The sequence below is a fragment of the Tachypleus tridentatus genome, chromosome 11 (genome assembly GCF_004210375.1).
Source record: "Tachypleus tridentatus isolate NWPU-2018 chromosome 11, ASM421037v1, whole genome shotgun sequence".
Taxonomy (NCBI): domain Eukaryota; kingdom Metazoa; phylum Arthropoda; class Merostomata; order Xiphosura; family Limulidae; genus Tachypleus; species Tachypleus tridentatus.
In genome coordinates this window covers 26,526,870-26,544,829 of record NC_134835.1, presented here as the reverse complement: position 1 = coordinate 26,544,829, position 17,960 = coordinate 26,526,870, and the positions used below count along the sequence as shown (strand labels likewise).

At 32.0% G+C, this 17,960-nt stretch overlaps 2 long non-coding RNA genes across 2 annotated transcripts in view; one reads left to right on the top strand and one right to left on the bottom strand.

The window, feature by feature from the left end:
- Window positions 1–7,623, bottom strand: part of LOC143231793 (uncharacterized) — a 56,735-nt gene extending 49,112 nt beyond the window's left edge. The window contains exon 1 of the long non-coding RNA XR_013017187.1: window positions 7,341–7,623. This is a non-coding gene — a long non-coding RNA (uncharacterized LOC143231793). The remainder of the gene's footprint in view (window positions 1–7,340) is intronic.
- LOC143231794 (uncharacterized) overlaps window positions 1–10,986 on the top strand; it is a 60,094-nt gene extending 49,108 nt beyond the window's left edge. The window contains exon 2 of the long non-coding RNA XR_013017188.1: window positions 10,558–10,986. This is a non-coding gene — a long non-coding RNA (uncharacterized LOC143231794). The remainder of the gene's footprint in view (window positions 1–10,557) is intronic.
- Window positions 10,987–17,960: the final 6,974 nt, after the last annotated feature.

The window sequence follows — 17,960 nt, the reverse complement described above, 5'->3', positions numbered from 1 at the left end:
AAAGTTCCCTCATGTATCATAGAAATTAAATATTCAAAACGTAAAAATCATTCATACATCGTAACCAGAGACAATGACAATAACTCTTTATTTGTGGAAACCAAAATGATAATAATAAACCAAACTGCTTTGACGTTTTAAAACTTAAGGTAATGTTTGTCCATACAGATATTATTTACCTACTAATCACCAACTTATGTTTTTATGTTCTAAAATCTGATCTGATGTTTGGTCAGATATATGTTATTCATTTATTAGTCACAAACTTATGTTTTTATGTTCAAAAAACTAATCTGACGTTTGGTCATATATATGTTATTTATTTACTAGTCACCAAGTTATGTTTTTATGTTAAAAAACTGATGTGATGTTACGTCAGATATATGTTATTTATTTACTAATCACAAACTTATGTTTTTATGTTAAAAAAACTGATGTGATGTTACGTCAGATATATGTTATTTATTTACTAGTCACAAACTTATGTTTTTATGTTAAAAACTGATCTGATGTTTGGTCAGATATATGTTATTTATTTACTAGTCACAAACTTATGTTTTTATGTTAAAAAAACTGATGTGATGTTACGTCAGATATATGTTATTTATTTACTAGTCACCAACTTATGTTTTTATGTTCTAAAAACTGATCTGATGTTTGGTCAGATATATGTTATTTATTTACTAGTCACCAACTTATGTTTTTATGTTCTAAAAACTGATTTCATGTTTGGTCAGTTGGACATTATCTACTTATTAATCACCAACTTATGTTTATGTTCCTATTAAAATTAACAGTTCCATCATTCAGGATGCGTTAATACAAGTCTCACTAGTAAACCGTTGCAGTAAAAGTTATCCAGATAACTTGTTATACATATAAGGTCAAAGTGTTTATATTTCCAAAAAATAAAATTGTTACGTGTTAGAATAGTGGATTTATAAAGTAAAATACGAGTCACGTGTAAATTTAATACTCTACGTTATGACACTTACTTTTATAATACTTACATTATTATTTCAGTAAAATATATTGTGCAATAGAAAGAACTACTAATAACGTAATTATATTTTTTTAAATAATTTAAATGTTGACACGTGGAAATATTTGCATTAAATTAACAATGTTATCAGAAAGATGATAGTTTTGTATTTTAACATGATATTTCCAGGTATAATATATATATATATATATATATATAAAATTACAACTGTTACAGCATTAGAGCGTAGTATATATTATAACCGTATCCTCAGTGACGTTAGTTATTTATATACACGAATTTTAATATTTTAGATGAAGTCAAAATTGTTTGACTAAAAGCTTGCATTTTAGACAAATAAAAATGTTACATGTGTTGTTAAGACAGAGATAATAAGTGAGTACCATAAAATGAAAGTTGAATGCACGTGTTTTATAAAAAAAAATAAATGAACGTCATTTTCAAACCTCTTCGTCAAAACTTATAAACAACAGTATATACGTATCATACTGCCACGTACTTTGTGCTTACACCTATAACACACTAACTAGCGGACATTCAAAGATTCACAATTGAACGTCTAAGGACATTATTTAAACATTTCAACTTTCTTTATAAAACGTATACATTTGAAATAACAAGTTTAGAACTTTTATTGACATATTTTCTGTTACTGGTTATGTTCACACTCGGTTCTCCAACTTTATTGTAGAACAAATATTGTATGTACTACTTTTTACTTCTAAATATTGTTCTTATTGAAGTTAATAACATAATGAAAATAATAACCTTTAAAACATTACATTATTTAAAGTATCAAACTAAACGTACTTATATCCGTAAACCATACATACTGTTTCTTTATTTAGTAGTTATCTAGTTATCTAGTTATCTCTGTAAACCATACATATTGTTTCTTTATTTAGTAGTTATCTCTGTAAACCATACATACTGTTTCTTTATTTAGTAGTTATCTCTGTAAACCATACATACTGTTTCTTTATTTAGTAGTTATCTCTGTGAACCATACATACTGTTTCTTTATTTAGTAGTTATCTCTGTAAACCATACATACTGTTTCTTTATTTAGTAGTTATCTATGTAAACCATATATACTGTTTCTTTATTTAGTAGTTATCTCTGTAAACCATACATACTGTTTCTTTATTTAGTAGTTATCTCTGTAAACCATACATACTGTTTCTTTATTTAATAGTTGTCTATGTAAACCATACATACTGTTTCTTTATTTAGTAGTTATCTCTGTAAACCATACATACTGTTTCTTTATTTAGTAGTTATCTCTGTAAACCATACATACTGTTTCTTTATTTAGTAGTTATCTCTGTAAACCATACATACTGTTTCTTTATTTAGTAGTTATCTCTGTGAACCATACATACTGTTTCTTTATTTAATAGTTCTCTATGTAAACCATACATACTGTTTCTTTATTTAGTAGTTATCTCTGTAAACCATACATACTGTTTCTTTATTTAGTAGTTATCTCTGTAAACCATACATACTGTTTCTTTATTTAGTAGTTATCTCTGTGAACCATACATACTGTTTCTTTATTTAGTAGTTATCTGTGTAAACCATACATACTGTTTCTTTATTTAAGTAGTTATCTCTGTAAACCATACATACTGTTTCTTTATTTAGTAGTTATCTCTGTAAACCATACATACTGTTTCTTTATTTAGTAGTTATCTCTGTAAACCATACATACTGTTTCTTTATTTAGTAGTTATCTCTGTAAACCATATTTTCTATTCCGTTCGTTAGTAGTTTATCTCTGTAAGCCACATATGTTGTTTTGTTTGTTTGGATAGTTATCTCTGTAAACCACACATACTGTTCAATTTGTTTGTAGTTATATAGGTAAATCACACGTGCTGTTCCTTTTGTTTGTAGTTATCGAGGTAAACATATTCGGCAGAAATTGCCACCTTATCCGACTCAGCCAATATTTAAATTAACATGTAAAGTTTATCTTTATAACTGCGGAAAACTCAATAAATAACATGCAATTTTGTTTTCTTTAACTGGCTAAGCTTCCTAAAATTGTATTTTTGATAACATTTGTTTTACAGCTTGGTAATGATAGGAACTTTAGACAGTAACAGCCGTTCGTTCCTCTTATAACGAACCAAGTCAGTGATGTGTGTTATATATCGAAGGCAAGTCCACTCAACAACCACACTCAGACTGTACAACGTATCCCAGTGATACGTAGGCCATGTTTTAAATATTTGATCTAAATTTCGTTTTCAAGGTAAATAAAACTTCTCTAGTTGAATAAAATGTCTTTACTTCTTTCCTTGTTGTTATTGAAATATTGTTTCCTACCACTGTAACAGGATAAAATATCACGTCAACAATGGCAGATGTATACTGTCATTGTTCTGGTTTATCTTCCGGATAAAATATGCTAAACATGTACTTCATCGGTGAAGTGGTGCAGTAGATTAGTGCATGGTAACAAATAAACAAGGCTGAATACCTTGTGGAGACTGCTTTTCTGTGTTTCTTTTTTCTTTCGGAGGATTAATTTATCTGAACTTTCCTTGTTGACTGTGAACAGTCTTTGTTTCATTGGATTGAAATGAAATGTGTTTGCTTTCCAAAACAGTATTAAAATATGATGGTCTGTAAACCATCGGTATAAATGACAAGATATAAAAATTACTACTTTCGGCAGTTGATTAATTACAGGTTTTTTTAGCCTTTTGTTACAAACGTTAGAAAGGTTGTCAAAATTGTGTTTATTTATTCCAGTCTTTGGAAACCAAACTGAAGTTTTATTTAGTAGGTTTGGGTTGGTGGTTAAAGCACTCGACTCGTAATCCGAGGTCGCGGATTCAAATCCCCGTCACACCAAACATGCTCGTCCCTTCAGTCGTAGGGGCGTACAAAGTTACGGTCAATCCCACTATTCGTTAGTAAAAGAGTAGCCAAAGAGTTGGCGGTGGGTGGTGATGACTAGCTGTCTTGTCTCTAGTCTTACGCTGCAAAAGTAGGGACGGCTAGCATAGGTAGCTCTCGTGTAGCTTTGTGCAAAATTCAAAACAAACTAAACCGTTATTGTGAATTTAAATATTATTATAAATTAACTTACTCGGTATTGTGTATTTAGCTGTTATTATTAAGACTTGTTTATTAGTTTCAGAATTCCGCCAGTTGTTAGACAAGAGTTAGTTCCACACTGCTAATTCTAATTTTAAACTGAGAGAAAAAAAAAAAAAAGTAGAAAAGAACATTTAAGGCAGATTAGACATTTAATGCAGATTAACCAAAACCAAAACCTATCACCAAACACATACAAGATTTGGAAAATTAGGTTTAGCGTGAGCAGTGGATCAAGCCCTGCTCTTGTATTTGTATTTGTTTATAGGATATTTTTAATACTTAAACACCGCATGAAATAAATAATTATAAGTATTCTATATGCAGTAAAAGACATTTATTTTTCGATAAACTGAAAAATTAAAAATGAGACGAAATGGAAAAGTTTTGAAAATAATGCAGTCGTTTATATTTGTTTAACAAAGTGATTAAACAGAAAATGGCTATTTCTGGTCCAAAAGTTCATGGCGCAAAAATAAATTCAAAGTTTCCTCCGCTTGTTTAAACAAACTTAAAATTTCCTTAGTTTTATTTCAACAAACATAAACTTGAAGTTTCTTTAGTGTTGTTTCAACAAACATAAGGTTTTTTAGTGTTGTTTGTTTTGAATTTCGCGCAAAGCTACACGAAGGCTATCTGCGTTAGCTGTCCCTAATTTAACAGTGTAAAATTAGAGGGAAAGCAGCTAGTCATCACCACCCACTGCAAACTCTTGGGTTACTCTTTTACCAACAAATAGTGGAATTGGCCGTCACATTATAAAGCCCCACGGCTGAATAGGCAAGCATGTTTTGTGCGATGGGATTCGAACCCGCGACCCTCAGATTATGAGTCGAACGCCTTAACCCACCCGTCAAGCCGGGCCTTTTAGTGTTGTTTCAACAAACATAAAGCTTTTTTAGTGTTGTTTCAACAAACATAAAGCTTCTTTAGTGTTGTTTCAACAAACATAAAGCTTTTTTAGTGTTGTTTCAACAAACATAAAGCTTCTTTAGTGTTGTTTCAACAAATATAAAGCTTTTTTACTGTTGTTCCAACAAACATAAAGCTTTTTTACTGTTGTTCCAACAAACATAAAGCTTCTTTAGTGTTGTTTCAACAAATATAAAGCTTTTTTACTGTTGTTCCAACAAACATAAAGCTTTTTTACTGTTGTTCCAACAAACATAAAGCTTCTTTAGTGTTGTTTCAACAAACATAAAGCTTGTTTAGTGTTGTTTCAACAAACATAAAGCTTTTTTACTGTTGTTCCAACAAACATAAAGCTTCTTTACTGTTGTTTCAACAAACATAAAGCTTGTTTAGTGTTGTTTCAACAACTATATTTCATAATAGTAACAAAAACAAACATCAGCAACTAAAAATATTGAGCCTCTTTTAGAATTGCAAGCATAATATTCAGATTTTAATTGTATGAGTTTGTATTAGCTGAAGAAACCTTCTATCATTCTCTGCCAGTTTGGAATAACAAGCGAATTATTAGGGTTAACTTCTCATATAGATTAGTAGAACTAAGATTTAACATGTATGATATTAGTACACTTCTCACACTGATTATTAGGACTAAGAAACAATACAGATGATATTAACACGCTTCTCACACAAACTGGTAGGCCTAAAAAGAATACGAATGATACTGATACACTTCTCACACAAACTGGTAGGCCTAAGAAAGAAGATGAATGATATTAACACGCTTCTCACACAAACTGGTAGGCCTAAGAAAGAATACGAATGATACTGATACACTTCTCACACAAACTGGTAGGCCTAAGAAAGAAGATGAATGATATTAACACGCTTCTCACACAAACTGGTAGGCCTAAGAAAGAAGATGAATGATACTGATACACTTCTCACACAAATTTGGTAGGCCTAAGAAACAATACGGATGATACTGATACACTTCTCACACAAATTTGGTAGGCCTAAGAAACAATACGGATGATATTAATACAGTTTTTATACAGATTGGTAGGACTGAGATTCAATACATATTATATTAGTAATTATGGTTTCTATGAATTAAAAGAAGAAAATTGTCATAATTTTACGGATTATTTGAAACATTTAAATATTATTAACCGTATTGTTATTATTATTTTTTATGTCATTGAGATGATTTATATCTTTCTTTCCTCGGCAGTTTAATGTTGTTTTCTAATAAAGTCAGCAAAATGAAACATTTTACACTAGATAATTAAAAGGAGGAATTTAAACATAATATTATTCTAACTGAAACATAATTTTATTCTAACTGTAACATAATTTTATTCTAACTGTAACATAATTTTATTCTAACTGTAACATAATTTTATTCTAACTGTATTATCAAAATCTGCACATTTCTCTAGTATGTACTAAAGGTTTCGTATATTTAATACGGTTTAGTAAGACTCACTTTTCTTTGCATTGATTTAACTATGTTATCCTTGCTTGTCTTATAATAACCAATAATTCCATATCTATATTGTGAGTCCGCGTATATCTTACGTATTTCTATTTTTATCAGTAAGATAGCAGGTTTTCAGTTAGCAACCAGAAACGAAATATTGGTGAAAGGAATTGCACTTCAGATGTAAAAAGGATAAAATATAATAATTTTTACATACATTTCTCAGCATAATATTGTTTAATTTAGGTGCGTTAACTATTTGGAATAATAATAGGTACATGTACAGTGGTTTAGTTAGTATCTGCTAGGATAATTAGTTATACAGGAACACGGTGTGTCTTTGTCATTCGTCTAGTAGCTACAGTTATCAGCCATACATAGGCTTTCGTTGTAAACGTTCAACATTTTTACATCATCTGTAATAATATAATTTTTAACGTCACATTTTGGGACAACGTGGAATTTATTTGCCCATCTCGACTGTTCCACACTCTTAACTAAACTAACTTAAAAAAAAAATTAAAGTTAGCCCTTAACATTCTCTTACTTATCAGTTTTATCCATGAGAAACAATGTTTTAGATTTAGATTTTGAATAATAAACATATACTTGTTAAAAACATACATAAATATTGCTTTTACGTCATTGCTTAGCCTAAGCCAAATCCTTTATTAAGTCCTAGCGTTTCGGCTGTAAACGGAATTTTAACAGAACTGTATTCAAAATCGAGAAACCTCTGAAAACACGAACACGTAAAGCTCAAATAAACACAAAGCATTAGTAGAACACCGTATTTTCATTCGAACCCATTTCAAGTCAGTTCAAACATCTTACCTGGGTAAAAAGAGACTGTCCAACTAGCCTGACACAAACTTCTTTCTTCAGGACTCTTAGACCATCACATCCAAAATAACGTTGTCTTATTATTGTGAAGTCTTTTTATTATAGCACGTTTGAGAAGTTCTCACTACATTCGCTACTCCTGGCATATTGCCCATGTATGATATCATAGTGTCATAAACCGTTTGATGAGTTGATTTAGTTACCTGAATGGTAGGTTTACATTTCCAGGTGGAGCTCCAGACCTGGAGGTTTTTCGCTCTAGTGAACAGCGAGCTTGGAGTTAACAAATTACTTTCTTTGAAACCAAACCGTCTTATATTTTATGTTGTTCATAAAATATATTTAATCATCGTTATCTACGTCATAGCATTTTAAGACTCATATATACACATTTGCTCATTAAAATTACTTCTCGTCCAATCAGGAAGATGATCGTCAAATATATATATATACATACATAGAAGCTGGAATTAGACATAGCGACAAAACTGGCATGACGTGTCCTTCAACTAAGCCTATATTTTTCTTTAAAACAGAGGTGGGTTTCAACTTATATCGTAACTTCCTTCTAATGTACTTATTCGCATGGTTTACGAAGAAACGTGAAAACTACGAAATAAATAAGTACTTAATTTATAAATGTACAAAAACACCTTAAATAAAGAGGGCGTTCAGTGGTGTGAAATATGCGTTTACAAGTCTTCAAATGGGTCAAAATAAACTTTTTTTTTTGGTAGTGGTGGAGGCAGAATCAAACAAATTAAACAAAATTGTATTAAATTCTAATTATTTCGTACGCAGACTTAAGGAAGTCATTTCTCAGGTTCTCTCTCTTCAGGAAGTCTTTCCTCAGGTTCTCTATCTTTATGAAGTCTTTTCTCAGGTTTTCTCTCTTCAGGAAGTCTTTCCTCAGGTTCTCTATCTTTATGAAGTCTTTCCTCAGGTTCTTTCTCTTCAGGAAGTCTTTCCTCAGGTTCTCTCTTTTCAGAAAGTCTTTCCTCAGGTTCTCTATCTTTATGAAGTATTTTCTCAGGTTTTCTCTCTTCAGGAAGTCTTTCCTCAGGTTCTCTATCTTTATGAAGTATTTTCTCAGGTTCTCTCTCTTCAGGAAGTCTTTCCTCAGGTTCTCTATCTTTATGAAGTCTTTCCTCAGGTTCTCTCTCTTCAGGAAGTCGTTTCTCAGGTTCTCTTTCTTCTATCTGACCTTTCGTAGCTTAGTTTTCTAACAGTTTTTCTACAAGTGTCAGTCTGAACCAGGCAGTTGTTGTCCATTATATTTTATTTAAAATCACCTGTTTCGTCTTTATATCATAGAAATATATATTAAATCTAATAACTGACAACTATATATTTTAAATAAGGAAAAATAAAATCGACCAAAATGAGATTACTTTGTATGTTTTTATTGATTATTTTACATTAATAAAAGATGTCTAAGGATGGCTGAGAGAAAAAAAACATGTGTTTAAGATGTCTAAAGATGGCTGAGAGAAAAAACATGTGTTTAAGATGTCTAAAGATGCCTGAGAGAAAAAAACATGTGTTTAAGATGTCTAAAGATGCCTGAGAGAAAAAAACATGTGTTTAAGATGTCTAAAGATGGCTGAGAAAAAAAAACATGTGTTTAAGATGTCTAAAGATGGCTGAGAGAAAAAACATGTGTTTAAGATGTCTAAAGATGCCTGAGAGAAAAAAACATGTGTTTAAGATGTCTAAAGATGGCTGAGAGAAAAAACATGTGTTTAAGATGTCTAAAGATGGCTGAGAGAAAAAAACATGTGTTTAAGATGTCTAAAGATGGCTGAGAGAAAAAACATGTGTTTAAGATGTCTTGTTTCGTGTGTACAGTTTTGGAAAAAGCTATATCTCAATAAAATTGATAAGTCACTTCACAGTGTATAAATTCTAATAAAAGTAGGCCTAAAATCCTGGTTTATGAACAAATGCTCCAAGTGTAACCAGATTTATACAAAATTATTTCCTTTCAGAAAAACCTCCCGTAATAATGTTGAAAATTCACGAATATCGATCACTAAATCTGCTGTTAATACAATTTATATCAATATCTACTTCCTGTATATGTCACGCTATTTTACCGTATTCCATCTTTAGTTACCCTTGAGTTCTCTTTATATTTAATAAAGCGACATTAAAACTCACTTTAACTCATCAGGAGTTAAAAACTCGGTAAGTTTTTATAAGTCGTAGAGGTTTGTTGTTTTTAACTAAACTGTAAATTTAACTTCAAATTCTTTTAACATTACCATAAAACAATAAAATCTTCCCATAAAAGGCCAAACCCTCTTTTCGAGATTTATTTTGTCAAAGAAAATCTTGCCAGGAACCTTTCATTGCAGTTGTCTAAGAAGATCAATTTGACCAATAGGAGGCCGCCTTGATAAAAGAATCAGCGAATGGTTTTATAACATTCCGACCTCTTTGGTGGATTGGACTGTACTTTTGGTATTGACTGTATAGTTACTATATTCTCGGTTTATAGTTGTCCAAGATTCATTTCCAAGAAGCGGTTAGAACAGATGTCCAGTCGGCGTCCTCCTCCTGGCGGAAAAGAACAAACAATTAAAGAGTACGTGATTTTTCAACTTAAACAAAGCAAGAACAGTGGACCACCAGCACGAACTTTTTTTATAGTATCTAACAATAGTTATAGTTCGGAATAATGAATCAGAAACGCCGTGAGGTTGCTAAGCATGATTTTCTTCAAGATCATCTGGACCACAACTCTGATAATTAGAGCTATAAATGAACATTGTTTGCCCTTTCCTTCTAGGTACTTCAAAACATTTAAAAATATATACTTATCTATCAGTGTCAGATTTCTAGTTTTAGGAGATTTCTTCTTTTGGAATGAAACGTAAAAACACCAAATGTTGTATTTTACTAAAACTCAGTTAATATTGGTCATTTAAAGTTTTAAACCATGCAACATTATTCGTGATATTGTATTATGAACCAAAAATAAAACACTCTAATAGTTCTTTAAAAAGACATTGTAGTTTATTATAGAGGATCATTGTGTGAGGACAGTCTTATAATTTTAATATTGTATATAATTAAACAAATGCGGAAGTATGTTTTCTGATATTATGTGAATGAATCGAATAAAGTTATGAAATGATATAATTCTCTGTGTAACAGAAGTAAAAAGATGCGTTTCCTTTGTAATGATTTATCTGTTTCCCTACAGATATGCAGTTTTTCACGAGACTATGAAAGAAATCTCCATTTTTAAAACGAAGGACGACTGACATGGCACGTAAGTGTACATTCAACAACAATGGAAACAAGAGGTAATCTCATGAAGCTACCATCCAAGGAGAGATATAGGTAGTGATTGTTCTAAATGAATTAAATCATTAGAAGAGTCAACAGTAGTTTTGGTATCCATTTGAATGAAAAATGAACAAATATTATCAGATGATCAACTTGTGTTGAGACACGTTTATTGTTGTTACTCATACGGAAATCAAAACATTCCTTTGCATCTTGATCTCAGTTTTTTATGTTTAATGTTTTGGTGCCAGATGATTGAAAAACGTGTTTTCAGTTTGAATTTCCAATATATGTTTTACAAAATTTGTAGTATTTGAATATTAAATGCGTTTTATGTTGCTAACGTCTTGCTGTTTTTACTTTTTCCTTTCAGAGCACATATTTATATTTTCAACATACAGAAGCCAATTGTATTATAAATTAATCACAAACTTTTACGCATGAGGCTTAACTCATTAGGAAAAACTGCGTAGTGTTAAATTACACTACACTTTTAGGTAAGATGGACTGATTTATGGACTATTTTTTAAGAATAATGTGTATATATACATATTGCACTTCCAACCTTGTGAAGCTACAAAAATGATTGAAGAAATTATTTCGTACAAACATCGTAATTTGTAAAAATATAAATGGCAAAAATACATAAGTTCTAAATTGTTAAACCAGCAATTTCAAAATCATCGCTATAATTAAAGTTTAATTTATTTCTTTAATATGTTTTCAACTCATACTAAAGAAAGGCCAATAGTAACAATAGTTAGTTTTGATAGCTCTTAACATGACAAATTATTTTAAGCTCGGAATAAGAAAAAACAACAACTTTATTTCAATTATAACTCTTGAAATATCAAACTGTAATTCGATAATTTTTATCAAAGAGCGAAGTTTAACTTTACACATTATAAAGTGTTTTGTTGGAAACTAATACTAACACTTTACTGTGTTATAAAAACTAGAATCTGAGTGAAAGAATATGGTGACTATGGTGACATAAACAAGTGAATGATATGTGGTTAAATAAACTATTGAATTGTGAAATCTTAGTTTTATTACGTCTATATAGATTGTATAGCATCACACACGTGTTTTGTTCATTATTACAAACTGTTTGGTGTTTTACTAGAACTTGTGACCGTTAAAACACAAGACTTGTGTTCTCTTCAAGTTACGTTGTATTTTACTAAAACTTGTAACCATTAACACACAAGACTTGTGTTCTATTCAAGCCACGTTGTATTTTACTAGAAATTGTAACCATTAACACACAAGACTTGTGTTCTCTTCAAGTTACGTTGTATTTTACTAAAACTTGTAACCATTAACACACAAGACTTGTGTTCTCTTCAAGTTACGTTGTATTTTACTAAAACTTGTAACCATTAACACACAAGACTTGTGTTCTATTCAAGCTACGTTGGATTTTACTAAAACTTGTGACCGTTAAAACTCCATACTTGTGTTCTATTTAAGTTACGTTGTATTTTACAAGAACTTGTAACCATTAACACACAAGACTTGTGTTCTCTTCAAGTTACGTTGTATTTTACTAAAACTTGTAACCATTAACACACAAGACTTGTGTTCTCTTCAAGTTACGTTGAATTTTACTAAAACTTGTAACCATTAACACACAAGACTTGTGTTCTATTCAAGTTACGTTGTATTTCACTAAAACTTGTAACCGTTAAAACACAAAACTTGCGTTCTATTCAAGTTACGTTGTATTTTACTAGAATTTGTGACCGTTAAAACACAAAACTTGCGTTCTATTCAAATTACGTTGTATTTTACAAGAACTTGTAACCGTTAAAACACAAAACTTGCGTTCTATTCAAGTTACGTTGTATTTTACTAGAATTTGTGACCGTTAAAACACAAAACTTGCGTTCTATTCAAGTTATGTTGTATTTTAGTAGAACTTGTAACCGTTAAAACACAAAACTTGCATTCTATTCAAGTTACGTTGTATTTTACAAGAACTTGTAACCGTAAAAACACAAAACTTGCATTCTATTCAAGTTACGTTGTATTTTACAAGAACTTGTAGCCGTAAAAACACAAAACTTGCGTTCTATTCAAGTTACGTTGTATTTTACTAGAACTTGTGACCGTTAAAACACAAAACTTGCGTTCTATTCAAGTTACGTTGTATTTTACTAGAACTTGTAACCGTTAACACACAAGACTTGTGTTCTATTTAAGTTATGTTGTATTTTAGTAGAACTTGTAACCGTTAAAACACAAAACTTGCATTCTATTCAAGTTACGTTGTATTTTACAAGAACTTGTAACCGTAAAAACACAAAACTTGCGTTCTATTCAAGTTACGTTGTATTTTACTAGAACTTGTGACCGTTAAAACACAAAACTTGCGTTCTATTCAAGTTACGTTGTATTTTACTAGAACTTGTGACCGTTAAAACACAAAACTTGCGTTCTATTCAAGTTACGTTGTATTTTACTAGAACTTGTGACCGTTAAAACTCCATACTTGTGTTCTATTCAAGTTACGTTGTATTTTACAAGAACTTGTGACCGTTAAAACTCCATACTTGTGTTCTATTCAAGTTACGTTGTATTTTACAAGAACTTGTGACCGTTAAAACACAAAACTTGCGTTCTATTCAAGTTACGTTGTATTTTACTAGAACTTGTGACCGTTAAAACACAAAACTTGCGTTCTATTCAAGTTACGTTGTATTTTACTAGAACTTGTGACCGTTAAAACACAAAACTTGCGTTCTATTCAAGTTACGTTGTATTTTACTAGAACTTGTGACCGTTAAAACACAAAACTTGCGTTCTATTCAAGTTACGTTGTATTTTACTAGAACTTGTGACCGTTAAAACACAAAACTTGCGTTTTATTCAAGTTACGTTGTATTTTACTAGAACTTGTGACCGTTAAAACACAAAACTTGCGTTCTATTCAAGTTACGTTGTATTTTACTAGAACTTGTGACCGTTAAAACACAAAACTTGCGTTCTATTCAAGTTACGTTGTATTTTACAAGAACTTGTAACCGTAAAAACACAAAACTTGCGTTCTATTCAAGTTACGTTGTATTTTACTAGAACTTGTGACCGTTAGAACTCCATACTTGTGTTCTATTCAAGTTACGTTGTATTTTACTAGAACTTGTGACCGTTAAAACACAAAACTTGCGTTCTATTCAAGTTACGTTGTATTTTACAAGAACTTGTAACCGTTAAAACACAAAACTTGCGTTCTATTCAAGTTACGTTGTATTTTACAAGAACTTGTAACCGTTAACACACAAAACTTGCGTTCTATTCAAGTTACGTTGTATTTTACTAGAACTTGTGACCGTTAAAACACAAAACTTGCGTTCTATTCAAGTTACGTTGTATTTTACTAGAACTTGTGACCGTTAAAACACAAAACTTGCGTTCTATTCATATTGCACTGTATTTCACTGAATCGGTTTGATGTTCGTTTAACAAACATTTGATACGTTTGTTACGTAAGATACTTTATTTCAATTTAACTAATAATCTGTAGCTACAAGTTTTTAAAATAAACGTCCAGAATAAAGCTTTGGTAATATCTTCTTGTGTGCTACACCAGGGATATCTGCGCTAGTCGTCCCTAATTTTGAAATGAGAGACTAGAGATGAGATAGCTAGTCAACATCACCTACAGTCAACGTTTAGGCTACTCTTTACCAACAAAACCTGGGCTTAACCGTTACATTATACAACCTCACATATGGCTCAAAGGGCGCGTGCATCTTCGATGACGGGTTCAAACCCACGATTCGAAAATTGGTAGTCCGCGTTGATGATAAAAGTCTTTAGAAATTAATAAAAAAAAGAAACTTTGTTTTTACGAACATAAATATTGTTGGTGAAGTCACAGTGACAAATTACTGAGAAGATATTCTCCGAACATAACATACCTGTAGGCCCGGCATGGCCAGGTGGGTTAAGGCGTTCGACTCGTAACCTAAGGGTCGCGGATTCGAAACCCCGTCGCACAAAACATGCTCGCTCTAGTAGCCGTGGGGGCGTTATAATGTTACTATCAATCCCACTATTCGTTGGTAAAAGAGTAGCCCAAGAGTTGGTGGTGGGTAATGATAACTAGCTGCCTTCCCTCTAGTCTTACACTGCTAAATTAGAGACGGCTAGTGCAGATAACCCTGAACAACAGTTTTTGTGAAAAGTTTTGCTTCCTGAAAAGTTTTGCTGATTGTGACAGGTACCTGGTGGGTATGTACAAATATAGTTTTGGTTTTGCTTCATCACATAGGAACTCTGAGAAACAGACAGTTAACTGTTTACCGGCAATAACGTATTTAATTGCGTTTATGTTTCTAATACGCTATAAAGTTCAACATAATTAAAAGTGTTTTGCTCCTGATTTTTTGTTTGTATTCAATGTCCGGTGCATCACGTTGCAGTGTCCAACAGTAGTCAGTAAACATTGACGGATTCCAGTTGCCCTGATATCGTTTCTCCATTGTAGCAATGTCCTGGTGAAAACTGAACATTTCGATGAAACGGTACATGATGGACAAATTTGGATGTGATTTTCGTAATCAGCAGCCAAAAATCTACAAGGAACACCCAACAGTGTTCAAGAAGCAAAAACTTTGTTATGCAGTGTAACCCTGGTGTAGCTTTGCCCGAAATTCAGAAAGGGCCTTCTTACGTAATGTACTAATAAAAGTGTTTGTATACTGTGCATTACAGTCGAATTTATTCCTTCCTCAGACCAAAAATATAGATTTGATAACAGTATCGTTTCTGGTTTTTTTTGTGTTTTTTTTTACATACAGTAATGATTAATTTTCTTATACCTTTTTTTTAGTGGGGGAATTCTTTTGTATTTAAAAACCTGCTCTGAAAATAAAAGTCGTTAAGTTTGTTGAGAAACGTATTTTAGTTGACACTGATAAGAAAGGGTGTGTTTATTACGCTAGTCACAGCGGTACTTCGTAGAGAAGCACTTGTTTCATACCATCACTGACAATCCTGGACGTGAACCTTACGAAACCATGGAAGTTCTCTCGTGAAATCAGTTAATCTCGTGATTAAGATTCCCAAGCCTGAAACAATAGAAGATTTTGAAGAATGGGATATACCCTGAAGGTATGTGCTTTCTTCGGATGCCAACACTAACACGATTGTTCTGTCTTGTACATATCCGAACATGTTAAGTCTATTGTGCTCAGATATGATATCTGTCAGCCGAATGAAACATTAATTACAATCGAATGTGATATTTGGTTAAGGTTGTAAAATGCCTGCTCATTGGTTGTCCAGCCAGTAACGCAAATTATAAGGAAAATCGTAGCGGGTTGTGACTAAATTTCGCACTTAAACATTTTCACGTCCGTTAAAAGTTAATTGAAAAAGTTTTGTCCAAATAAACGTATCGCAAATTCCAGTTTTATCTTTAGCTTGCTAAGATAAGATATTTGTTGTAAGTATATACGTTTACGACTGTTAATTATCAAGATATTCACTTCTACAAAATACAGTAATATTACACATTGTTTATAGCATGCATTATGAGTAATGAAATAATCGCCTAAGTGCACTACAAAATGCGTAACTACTTTCACATAATTCAGTTTTTATCTTAATGTTTCTGGTTAACACAAAATATGTTTTTTTATTATTAGAGAGTTAGGTTTAACTATTTGATTCTGTTTACTTACCGTGAAACTAAGTTCGTTTTACCTCACCGACTTTTTTATTCGTCTGTTGCAAGACTAGAATCTTCATTCACAACAAAGTTTCAAGCGTAAATGTTTATTTTTCTTTTGTTTTCGTTTTTCCATTGTTAAAGACAAAGCTATACAATGGACTATCCGTGATTTCAACATGGCCGGTATCGAAACCCAATTTTTAGTATTATGATCTCATACTTATACAAAAAAAAAAAAAGACAATCGGTATCGATATATATATAACATCCTATGGACCCCGCTGGTACAGCGGTAAGTCTTCGGATTTACAACGTTAAAGTCAGGGGTTCGATTCTTCTCGGTGGGCTCAGCAGATAGCCCAATGTGGCTTTGCTATAAGAAAAACACACATAACATCCTTTGGTAAGGTTAATACTTAAAAATGTCATTTTATACAACTTTACGAAATAAATAAACCAAAGCATTGCTTTCAAATAACCACTACTTTTAACATTTTAATATTTCAAATATTCGAGAACAGCCACACAAGAGTAACCTGTAATAGCCGTTCCTAGGTTTTAACTCGAAGGCTAAAGGGAAAACAGCTAGTCTATAGCATCCACCGCCAACTTTTGGATAACTTTAATCGAACAGTGAATTATTGTCACTTTTATAACTTACCCATTGCTCTATATTGTGGAAAGAGATTTGTTTTTACGGCAATTGGATATAAAACGTGCCCCCTAACACACCCAGTTCGAGCACGCTGACCACCAGACCACACCATGCCCTATATTGATTATAGAACTTCATAAGATAAAATGAATGTTTACAGCCTACCCACCAAGTTTTCATAACGGAGACAACCATGTCATATGTTGTTGTTTATCACCGTGTACTTATGTAAATTTTAAAGAGCTTTTAGTGTTCATTAGAAAAACTCCTATCTTAAAATTTAACAGTCAGAAATCTGTGTTTAGATACTTTAAAATATCTAATGTGAATTCATATTTTGATGAGATGAACTTCCTTCTTTGACTCAACTTGAGGGCTTGTAACAGAAATATGAGATTTGATTTTCGCAGTGGGCATAAAGCAGATAGCACATGGTGTTGTCTCGCAGAGAGAAGCAATAGAAACACATATCGTGTAAAACTATCTTTAGAAACACTGGATATTTATGTCAGTGTTAAAATATTGAGAATAAACTGCAAACGAACTTCAACATCCCTGGAGTCAAGATATATTTTGGAGTCCTTATAAATCAGGTTTATAGTTTAAAATCATTTTTCCTATTAATGAACGCCCCCGCATGGCCAGGTGGTTAGGGCGCTCGACTCGTAATCCGAGGTCGCGGGTTCGAATCCTCATCACGAAAAACATGCTCACCCTATCAGGTGTGTTGGTGTTATAATGTTACAATCAATCACACTATTCACTGGTAAATGAGTAGCCAAAGAGTTGGCGGTGGGTGGTGATGACTAACTGCTAAATTAGGGACGGCTAGCGCAGATAGTCCTCGTGTAGCTTTGCTCCGAAATTCAACAAACAAACAAACAAATCCTTTAAAGAATCAAGAAACATTCTGTGAGCAGTTAAGAATTTGTTTTTTGTTATTTTGGCCACGAAACAGAAAATGTTTGTCAAAAATGTTTTG